At 34.9% G+C, this 10464-nt stretch overlaps 1 non-coding gene across 1 annotated transcript; it reads right to left on the bottom strand.

Moving 5' to 3' along the window:
• Window positions 1–2235: 2235 nt before the first annotated feature.
• Window positions 2236–2307, bottom strand: Trnap-agg (transfer RNA proline (anticodon AGG)). Its single transcript has one exon. It is a non-coding gene; the product is annotated as a tRNA-Pro (tRNA).
• Between the last annotated feature and the right edge of the window lie 8157 nt (window positions 2308–10464).

The following is a 10464-nucleotide window of genomic DNA, read 5'->3' as shown; positions in this document are numbered from 1 at the left end:
CCCTCATTTCTTTGCAGATCTCCTTCCATTCCACTCCCCTAGCAGATGATATGTTAAGTGATATTTTTATGTAAAGCCTTAGCTGTGATTGTGACCATTTAATGTGGTGAGAGCATGGGGGATATTAAGGGATGCTATTTAGTTGGTTAGTCAAAACGTAAATTGTCTAGTTTATTAAGATTGTGTGCGAGTGTGTGGGGGCTTCACACATAAATTGAGGGTCATTTAGTTCTATTAGATTATTAAGGTATAGTCAACAATTTGACTTACAAGATAAAACTTTTATGGGGAAGTGTTAAGGTTTCACAAGGAAGGGAGAAGTAGTTGCAAATTAAAACTTAAATAGACTTTTGGGAACGAAGATGAAAAACTAGTTCGGGCCCTGAACTACAAAAAAGCAAATAGTTTTATTAGAAATGGGTTAAGGATTTGGAAAAAAAACTTTTTTTCCAATGGCAATAAATTCTATATAGGCGTGGATTTTTGAAAATACATTTTTTCCAAGGACTAAAAGGCGTGGATTTTTAAAAAGGAATTTTTTCCAAGGACTAAAAGGCGTGGATTTTTAAAAATAAATTTTTTCCAAGGACTAAAAGGGGTGGATTTTTAAAAATAAATTTTTTCCGAGGACTAAAAGGCGTGGATTTTTAAAAAGGAAATTTTTTCCAAGGACTATAAGGCGTGGATTTTTAAAGAGAAACATTTTTCAAGGACCAAAAGGCGTGGATTTTCAAAGAGAAACATTTTTCCAAGGACCAAAAGGCGGGGATTTTTAAAGAGACAATTTTTCCAAGGACCAAAAGCGGGGATTTTTAAAGAGAAAAATTTTCCAAGGACCAAAAGGCGGGGATTTTTAAAGAGACAATTTTTCCAAGGACCAAAAGGCGGGGATTTTTTAAGAGACAATTTTTCCAAGGACCAAAAGGCGGGGATTTTTTAAGAGAAAATTTTTCCAGGGACTGCAAGGCATAATGTTAAAATTTCATAAATACACCCACACCTACTATCACATACACAATCCTTTTTGCCTCCAACTGTTTTCTTTCATACAAAATATCCTTATCCCTTCAATATTCTATCCTCATTAGAGATTTATATTTACATCTGTCATTGTTCATGTCAGCAAACCTTCATTCATGTCAATAAAGGTCAACTATTTACAATAAATTGTTGTCGTTCCTTATTTTTTTCCAGCACTCCAGCCATTCGTCATGTGCCATATACCACAAGGCACGCTCACACACATACCCAAACTCACTCACAATAACAACACCAACCACTCTGGTAATAATAATGATGATGAAAAAAAAACGAACAGGACATGTCAACTGTTGGCAACTTACAAAATCGTTTGTCACATTTTAACAGATTTGTTATCCTGTCGAGTTAGTGTCACCCTTATAGCCAGATGATATAACCAACGCGTTATGTGACCCAAAACGTATGACCCAGCAAGTGAGCGACTCAGCGAGCAAGCGTCCTCTCATGTTATGCCAGAATTATAGAAAAAAAAAGGATCGACTTTTCCGACCTCACAATCACCATAGGAAAGCTGTAAAAAGGACGAAAGAAGGAAACAAAGAAATAATGTCAGACTATCGACGACGACACATGACACCACATAAGACCACTATTGTGGTGTTAAACGTGTGCGTCCTACCACCAACAATGAAGAAATACAAATCCTATTACAAAACCTCTAGGGTATCGACATTAAGATGTATGCTCACAGAGAGGAAAATACTGAAACAATAATGTCTTTCGATTTAAGAAAAAATGTTAGTCAAAGGAAGAAAATCGATAACTGCTCACAAACTGGGATTGATGAAAAATATTTTATATGGTTTCTTTTTCACTTCACTTCTTTCTCAAATACATACATAGGTACATTATTACATATATTTCAAAACAGTATTTTATGGGTATTTCATTCAAGGACTAATATACCCAGGATTTTAGAAGAATATTTTCCGAAAGACCCATAGAGTCATAAGTGTGGATTTTTAAAATGCCATAAGCGTGGATTTTTATGCAATATTTTTCGAAGACCAAGCGTGGATTTTTAAAGAATATTTTTTAAAGAATATTTTTTGAAGACCAAGCGTGAATTTTAAAGAATATATTTCGAAGGATCAACAGAGTCATAAGCGAACGTCGTCTTTTTATTTATAGTAACATATTGTATTTAGTGTAACCTCCAACCGACAAAAAATCCAAGTTAAGTCCTCTTACTCAGGGCTCGTCCGGGATTTGAACCCGGGACCTCCCGCACCCTAAGCGGAAATCATACCCCTAGACCAACGAGCCAGTTGAGAGCTTAATTCACCATTTCCACGATTTGATACGGGAAATATAATACAAATCGTAAGCCAGTGATAAGAATACAATAGCTATTAATAGCCTAAGTCTGAGAATAATAAATTATAAGCTTATCTTCAATTGTACACAGCTGAGAGAATAATGGAGCCTAATTGCTCCGCCAAGAGATTCAATTGGCACATGTTGTATTATGGAGATAAGCTATTGACTTTTAAAACCAAATTTTTTAACTCAAATCTATTAAGAAGAGATCCGTAATTTTTCAACAGAAAATTTAATCAATTAAAAACTCGATCGCCCTGAATTTTTTAAGACCATGGAGCTTAGATTCGAAGTACACACAAACGATCTGAGTTTGCATATGGGGGCTATGTTTTGGTATATTGGCATCAGGAGAAAATATTATACCAAACTAAAGACGTTCAGTTTGGGAATAACATTATATTGAAAATGTTTTGTAGAGAAGTAGTTTATCAACTAAGGCCGCAGAATGCGAAATACACTCACTTCGCTTAAAAAATGCGGCTAGGATTGTCGATTTTGGTGTGAAGATCTGCCGGATGTGCTGGTGGTATGATGAAGCCATACTTCTTCAAAGAAAGAAACTGTGAATATTGAGCGCTACCATGAGGTGATTGCCCGAAATTCAAGAGTTTGACTTGCATGACATGTGGTTTCAATACAACGGGACCGGTGAATTCACCGGTACCGATTACCTTTAGAATATTTGTGGTAGGGATATGTTAAGTCTATAAAGACAAGACCGCTACAATTGACACATTGGATAGAATGATCAAAAATTAGGATAGACCCTTTTGAGGCGCAGTTGCGGCTTTAGATTGAAATAAAGATTTCATGCAGTTTCCCATAGAAGTCTTAAAGTATCATCCTTTAGTAGGCACCTATCATAACTGTTTATGCTATTATGGAGTGCGGAGGTATACGGAATAATTATACCATACACAACTATGTTTAAAGCTTTGTGTGGCCCAAGAGTATGTAACCCCGCGAAATATTGGTCATAGACCCATATTTTTATATATCGTTCCTTATATCTCGACTAGCTCAGTCGATCTAGACATGTGTGTCCTTCCATCAGGAAATTACGCTGCAGGTCACAGTACTGGACAAATCTGCGCGGCATTTTGCATTTAGGACGGGTTCTGGCCGAAGAATGCTCCTATTGTTTTCGTTATTTTTGTCTGCTCTAGAAACTTAAATTATGACCCGAACAACAAGATACTTTACATGGGGAAGGATAGTTAGCCAAAGAATGAGCACGACAGCTTCGGTCAATATTAAGCGTGTGAACGGATGCAGACTTTTATATAAAAAACCAGTAAGGAAAGTTCAAAAGTCGGTCGGGACCGACTATATGATACCCTTCACCACTATGGGTACATGCAAGACATGTTAATATCTACAATATCCTGTAGTTATAGAAATTTCGCATACATCAGTCAGGACCTAATTCAGTACTCTGTACAATATTTTTGTCTTAATGGGATAAATATTGGCAGTATGGAGCTTCATTTACATTAAATGGGACGAAACTATATAAAGCAGCTATATAAAAATCTGAACCGATTCCAACAAAATTTCACATACATCAGTGCAAAAATGTTCCTTTAGTCGGACCACTATTGGGAGTTTGGTGCACTATTTACATTACTACATATATCTAAATCTAAATCACTATCTACATATATCTAAACCTGAATCTATTTGAACAAAACTTGACATATAACTATATAGACCTTATTCAATACTCTGTGCAAAATTTTGTTTAAATCGGATCACTATCGGGAGTTTGGTCCTTGGGTCTATAAAGTGACCCGTGCCAACTTTCATCCAAATCGAATCACAAATGAAACCTGTATTTTGTTAACAAAAATACATGGACGGACGGACGGATGGACAGACGGACGGACATGCATAAATCGACTCAGAAAATGATTCTATGCAAATTCTCAAAAGGAACCATGGGTCTATTTCGATTTTTTTCCGTTACAAACATATGCGCAAAGACACAATACCCTGTACCACAGTGTGGTGAAGGGTATAAAAAGGGGGTTATATGTGGACTACCCATAAAAGGGGGCGAATATTATTAATTTTTGGGAGGGAGGTTTGTTACCATATACGACTACAAAAAACAAATTACAAAGAATTTGGTTGAAAAACGCGCTGAAGTACCCAAAAATCGGTTCAGATTTAGATATAGCTCCCATATATACTTTCGTCCGTATATATATTATGTAAATATATATTTTATGAAAATGGCGTACCGATATCCCTATATATCTTTCGATTTGCACGAAATTTGGCAAAGCGTACTAAATTGACCCTAGAATGAAGTGTGTTATGTTACTTGAAAATCGGTTCAGATTTAGATATACCTCCCAGCTTATACCTACGTTCGATTTCATGTAAATGCTGCACTAAAGTTCTTTCCATTTGCACGAAATTTAGCATAGCGTACTTAATTAAGTCTAGTACGATGTGTGATAAGTTTCCAGAAAATCGATTCAGATTTAGATATAGCTCCTATTTATATGTTCGTCCGATTTAATGTGAATGGTGCACCAATGTCCCTATATATCTTTCGATTTGCACGTAATTTGGCATTGCGTACTGAATTATGTCTAGATTGATATCTGTTATGTTTCCTGTAAATCGGATTAGATTTTGATACAGCTCCCATATTTCTTTTCGTCCGATTCAATTTATGAGTTTAGTATGGGTTTTACAATGACATGTTTATGGATTGACTTGTGTCGGTTAAGGGGACCCCCCCATTCTCGGGGTCAAAATTTTTGTTGATATAATTCGAATCTACACTGATTAAAGAATGTTTCTACAAAATTTCAAGTGAAAATCTGAAGAACTCTTGAAGATATAGCCGATTTATTGTGTCAGCATCAAGTGACGGCTGAAGGGCTTCTCAAACGTTAAACGCGTTTTTCTCTAAACATTTTTTTGCGAATGGCGGGCACGATAACTCAAAAACTAATAATCCAATCGGTTCGAAATTTTGCAACGTTTCTCTGGGAGTGCATAGCTCTCGTATGAACTAGAATAAAGCCAATCGGTGAAATTCTTCCTTATTTTTTAACTTGGTTTTTCGTAAAAAATCGGCGATTTTCCAAAAATATTTTTTCAAAGGTCCACGATTTTGTTAATTTTAGAGCGAAGTCAATAATCCTAGTTCATACGAGAGCCAGACATGTACTCTTTCTAACACCGTTGGTATTTTCGGATTCCGATGTTCCAGTGAGGAGTTATCATGCCCGCCATCAAAAATAAGGACTTTCCTTTATTTAATTTATTAATTACGAAAAACAACAACAAAACAATAACAAAAATGGTTGTAAATTACTTTTCTTCTCTTTTAAATCTTCAGTTATATGTGTGCAAAGTTACAAACCTTAACAAGCATTTGTATGCATTTACCAGCCCCTTGAAAATCTTGAAAAATTAAAATCGAGAATAGAATAAATATAGATCACTTATTTTAGTTCATCCAATTTAACGTCAATGGTCCTTCGAAAATGTGACGTCTGTTAGAATTCATCTGTTGAATATACCCAAAGTGGTGATCGGTATCATATAGTCGGCCCCGTCCGCCTTTACTCTTTTCTTGCTGGTTTTCTTTAAAAAATACACGCCTTGTTTGATGGTCGTAGGAAATTTTTTCTTAAAAAAACACGCCTTGTTGAATGGCCCTTAAAAAATCTTTCAAATTCCACGCCTTGTTACATGGCCTTTCAAAAAATAATCTTTAACACTAGAACGCAGAAGGCGGTCATTTTGACCGCTTTCCAATTTCAAGTACAAAAGCAGCTGTGCATTTAATGACACTTTTTTTAAAATTTGGTAAATTTTTAATAATAAACGTAATTCTATGAGGTACAAAAAGTCACCATATTTAAAAAAAAAGTGTCATTAAATGCACAGTTGCTTTTGAACTTGAAATTGGAAAGCGGTCAAAATTGCCGCCTTCGGCGTTCTAGTGTTAAAAAACCCATTCCTTTGTGGGATTGTCCTTAAAAAATATTCATTAAGAACTACTTCCTTTTTGGATGATTTGCCTTGAAAAAATATTCCTTTAAAAATTCTCGCCTTGTATTGGTCTTTGAAAAAATATTCTTTAAAAATTCACGACTGTATTGGTCCTTGAAAAAATATTCTTTTAAACATCCACCCCGATAATGGTCCTGAAAAAAATATTATTTTAAAAATCCACGGCTATATGATCCTTGAAACAATATTATTTTTAAAATCCACGCCTGAATGGTGTTTGGAAAAAATATTATTTTGAAATTTCAGATTTATTACCACTGTATTTTATTCTTTTCCAATATTTCCTTTTATTTTTTCCTTTATTCGTAAAATACCTAATATGTTTTCATTTCAATTTCTTTTCGAGTCACATTCTTCCCTTATCTCTTTACCGGCACTTTCCCACCAATAGTTGGGGGAAATGTCTTAACATTTGACACGTCTTTGTTGGCCATTGATTATACACTTAAACTAAGCAGGATTAAATCTATTTTAAGGAATACAATATAATAAAATATGTATGTGAGTGTCCACATATCCTTGCACGATGTTAAATGTCTAAGGATATTTGGTTGTTAGTTATCGATGGGATAACAAAAAAAAAAAAAAACAGTCAAACAGCAACAATGCCTTTTTTTGGGATGGTTGGTTATTAATGTCCTTCGTAGTGGCTGCTGTTGTTGTTGTTGGTGGCTGCCATTGTGTTTAGATTACATTAAGGATATTGGTCGTTAGTTAAGGTTTTTTTCCTCTCTGTGTATGGTTATGTGTTTGTTTTTATTTATGTTTTCATTTCGTTACGTCCTTTTCTCTCCCAAAAAAAGAAACAGAAACAAAATAATATTTGTTACAACAATAAAATTTGTTCAACTTCAACAATCATTGTCATGATATATGTTCCGAGCTATTCATGTGATTTGTTATTTTTCTATAAACAGCCGTTGGGCAGGACGAGGAGAACGCTTGTCGGCTGTTAACATTTATATTACGACAATCATTACTATGTCCTGCTGCTTGAAGGGCTGGCTGGCTGTTTGCTTGCTTGGCTGACTGACTGAATGGTTGTTTGGATGCGGTTCGTTTAGTTCAACCAAAAGGCGCTTAAGTGATTTATGGTCTGTTCTTGGAATGCCTCTTCGCTGTCCTCCCCTTTTTTTCTTTTTTGCTGTTTCGTTGGTTGGTGGCTGTCATATGTTAGCTAGTTTTTTCGCTTGTTATATTTCTTACCTTTTGTATGCTGCCTTTATATATTTTCTTTCTTTCTCATGTCCTTCCCGAAATTTGTTGATGTAGAAATTATTAATAGTCTTTGTGATTTTTCTTGATATAGTGGGTATAAACTTCCTTACATCCTTGAGATATGCCAAGCATTCTTGTGTGTGCGTTTGTGTGCAAAAAATTCAGAAACAAGAAAAAATTAATAATTTATGACTTCATTAATCTTTGCATGACTATCCTTGAACTTTTACACACATTCGCTCACTCACTCATTCGTTCATGCACTCACGATAATACCATTTTCACATCACCAGAATTGTCATTAATGGTTTCTGGGTGATTTCTTCTGTCTGATAATAATAAATCAATAAAACTGTATTATGGCATTATTGATAATAATTTTTTATTTATTTTTGCAATCATTCAATACTAAGGAGATCTGAGGGGTATTTCACAATTAATAATCTTAAAGGGGGATTTTTTGGGAAGAAATTAATGACAGATTACGGGTAATCTATCAACACATTAAAATGATAATAAATGTAATAATTCCATGTGAGAAAATATTCGCATAACCCTCTCGATTTCTCCTTAAAAATAATAATCGAAATAAAATGTATATATACCTACAATATTAATAACATTTTATTATTTTCAGACAACTTTCAATAGAAATCGTTGATTTCCTGGGTTATTGCCCCCTCAATGTAGTTCCAGATTTATAAGTATTTTTGAAATTCAGGTCCAAAAAAGAGTTAGGACATTTTTATAACCTCACTATTATGGCTTATGAGGGTATATACAATTTGCTACTGTAAAAATGTGCCTTATCAAAATATTTGATTTCTTTGGGCCCCTTCCGTTTCTTTGGAGTCGATTTGAACTTTAAACATCATAATATTTCATCCATATAGTTTAGGTTTGAAGATTGGGAATATCGGTCAATATTGTGCTAAAAAATTATTTTATAGTATCATGCGTACGGACTAACCGATTACAATCAAACTTCGTACAATCTATTATATTTACCAAGCCTATATCAATCCCGAAGATGGTACCCATTAGTCCACTTCTGGATCCTCCTAAAAAGGTCAACAGTGTTTTTTTGAATCCAATATCAGGAGAATGGAATGTCCGATTTGAACCACACTTTGCACAACCTATTATCTTCACCAAGCCTAGATCAAGTTCGAAGGTGGAACCTGTCGGACTTCCCATTCTGGTACCTCCCCCACAAAGAGTCAATATTTTATAAACTTGCGCATTATATATGAAGCTAATTTAATAACCGATTTGATCCACATTTTATCCGCAACCTCTTTGATAAAAACATAACATAATATATAAAAGAGCATAGTGAAAAGTGAGTGAGTTAAATGGCTGTTGGTGTGCAGGCGTGACATAATTTCGAAATTCAAACTAGAAGGTTAGGAAAGTACTAAAATGTACTAAATATGGTACCCTTTGTATTAGGCAAACGGGAATAGCTAAAATTCGGAAGAGCTAGAATTTGGAATGTAGGTCACTGATGGAATATTAAAAAGGATTTTTCAAAATTCGATAAATTAGTTTATGAAAAGTACTAAAAATTACTAAATTTAGTTCTAATTGTATATATATATTGAACATATATAGCTAGAATCTTGAAATTGTATATGGAATACAGGTTGGGAAATGGTTTAAGAAATTCAAACGTATGTGTATGAATAATATATGCTAATATTTGCATTTAATTGAGATTACAGAGATGAAATATTGAAAATGGGAATTAGGATTACTATTACAGTAAAGGATTGAGTAAGCTTTAAAAATCGTACTTATGTGTAGGAAAATTACAAAATGGTAATAAATTTGGTATAAATTGGAATTAGGTGAACAGATGGAGCTGGAATCTTGAAATTGGGAATTACAATGAGGATTGGGCTGTAAAGACAGATTTTCAAATTCGTTTTTACGTGTACGAAAAGCGTTTGATACAATTTGGATTTGGGTGAAAGGAGACACTTAGCATCCTAAAATTTGGAATAGTGGTTGCTGTTGATGAGTAGAATTGAGATACGGAAGTATAGTACTTATATGTACTAAATGGTAATATCTTTGGACTGGACTACAGAATTTTGGAATTAAAATCACTGTTGGATTGTAGGCTTGAGGTAGTTTAGGAAATTCGTTCTTATGGGAACAAAAAGTACTGATTGGTACCAAATATTTATACCCTACACAACTATGTTGTCAGGGTATTATAGCTTTGTGCAGCCCCAAAAGTTTGTAACGCCGCGAAATATTGGTCCTAGACCCACCTTTAAGTATACCGATCGTCATATATCGACTAGCTGAATCGATCTAGACATGTGTGTCCGTCCGTCCGTCTGTCCATTATAATTTGTAAACACGATACAGGCCACAGTTATGGACCAATCTTCACGAAATTTTGCATGTAGGATGGGTTCTGGCCAATGAAGACCCCTATTGTTTTTGGGAAAGATCGGTTAATATTTAGGGGGGGGAAATGGACCAAATACTAAATTTTTGTCGGTTTTTCTGGTTGCTCCAGAGGCCGCAACAACGGTCCGAACATCGTGAAACTTTGCATGGAGAAGCGGATCGGGCCAAAGAATAAGCATGCCTGTTTGGAGAAAGATCGGCCAATATTTAGCGGGTCAAATGGACCCTGACTTTTGTGTGAAAAATGACAAAATATGTATTCTATGGCGTATATATTTACCCCTGAAGGACATATACCCGAGAAGTTGATATTATATCCAAGAGTAAGTAGTAACCCATTATCACTCTGGAGAGCGGAACTATAGCGCTGATCGCTTTGAAATGTTCCATGAGGTTCAAGTTATGGTCAAGGACAACGCC

The sequence above is a fragment of the Musca vetustissima genome, unplaced genomic scaffold (genome assembly GCF_032173495.1).
Source record: "Musca vetustissima isolate MV318-11 ecotype Yass unplaced genomic scaffold, APGP_CSIRO_Mvet_v1 utg87652, whole genome shotgun sequence".
Taxonomy (NCBI): domain Eukaryota; kingdom Metazoa; phylum Arthropoda; class Insecta; order Diptera; family Muscidae; genus Musca; species Musca vetustissima.
The sequence above is the reverse complement of the archived record's forward strand: the minus strand, read 5'-3'. Positions and strand labels throughout refer to the sequence as shown.